Consider the following 1,725-nt stretch of genomic DNA (forward strand, 5'->3'; position numbering starts at 1 on the left):
ATGATAATATATGGCTGTGAATTATATGCATATGTGTTGAATTGTTGATTATTATGATTGTTGCACTTCACCTATCTGAGATACGAGTTTTCCTAGGTGAAAGCAGTGGCTAGCCACCACGTGCTCCAGGTGGAGACTCAATACTCTGTTGACCCATGTCATAAGTGTGGCCGATATATATATGTTTATGTTATGAGATAACTCGAGTTGGGGATGCACGACAGAGGGACAGTCTAATGGTTAGCTACCAGGATTTGTTGGGCTAACTTTATAACTGATAGATAAGACTCATCAGCCACTAGGACAAGCATGCATCATATGCATTATATGTGATTTGTCTGGATTGCCTAACTGACTGCATCATTACTTGCTAATTGCCTAATTGTCTTATCTGCTTCCTACTTGTGCATCTCTTTGTTTGATATACTGGTGTTTGCATTTCAATTACTGTTGGCGGTTGGGAGGTTTGCAGGATTTGGACAGGGGAGATATCCAGTTATTCAAAAGATCCTTAAGTTAGTCGCCTGTTTACATTTCTTATGGTTTAGCATGTTTATGCGCTTTGATTATAATTCTGGAAGTTCTAGGATTGCCTTCAACTTTTCCAGGACATTATATGTTAGATGTTTGGGCACTGTTACCATGCTGAGAACCTCCGGTTCTCACCCATGCGGATTTTGTAGTTTTCAGATGCAGGTCATGAGACTCCTCGCTGAGGCATGCTGGAGACTTCTTGTTGGCGGAGATCCTTAGTCCTGGGGATTTTATTTTGATTTATGTATTTTGTTTAGATAATTTATTCTCCATATATATATATATATGTATGTATAAAAGCAGGTTTTGTATATTGTCTCTTGGGTTATCTTTTGGGTAGTTCCTATATATACGTATGTATACCTTTATGTTCGGACCGGTTATCTTCACAAACCGAGTCCCGAGCCTTGATATATGTATTTTGGTACTCTATTGTATATCTCTTCGCGTTAGCTTATTCCTTATACGTTTGTTTACGTTATCGATCGGAGTGTTGCGCTTTCGATTTAAACGGTTTTGATTTACCCATTTTTTTTTCAAAAGCTCCTAGTTATAAACATTTTTGCAATACTATACATACTAAATTTTATTTTTAGAAGTTGTAATACCTCGCCACCTCTGTTTTATGACTTAAGCATAAGACTCTGTGTGGTAGGGTGTTACAATCGTCACGGTTTTGTGAGATGATAAAAAAAAAGGTCTATGGTTATGATTTTGTGGGGTGACCTGAAGGGGTCTACTATCACGATTTTGGGGGGTGTCCTAGAAGTATCCATGGTCACAATTTTTCAAAAAATGATAACCTAAAAGGGTTTATGGTTACGATTTTAGGGGGTTACCTAAAGTAGTCTATGGTTACGGTTTTAGGGGTGACCTAAAAAGGTCTATGGTCACGGTGTTGAGGGTGACCTAAAGGTATCTATGGTGACGATTTTGAGGGATGACCTAAAAGGGTCTATGGTCACGATTTTACGAAAGAATTACCTACAAGAATCTATAGTCACGGTTTTGCAGAGTAACCTAAAGGTATCTATGGTCACGGTTTTGGGAGTGACCTAAAAGAATCTATGATCACAATTTTTTGAAAAAGGGTAACCATAGAATACCTATGGTTACAATTTTGGGGGATAGCCTAAGGTGGTCTATGGTTACGATTTTTGTAATTTTTTTTTTTGAAAACCCCCCCCCCCC

This window comes from Arachis duranensis, chromosome 6 (genome assembly GCF_000817695.3).
Source record: "Arachis duranensis cultivar V14167 chromosome 6, aradu.V14167.gnm2.J7QH, whole genome shotgun sequence".
NCBI classification, from domain to species: Eukaryota; Viridiplantae; Streptophyta; class Magnoliopsida; order Fabales; family Fabaceae; genus Arachis; species Arachis duranensis.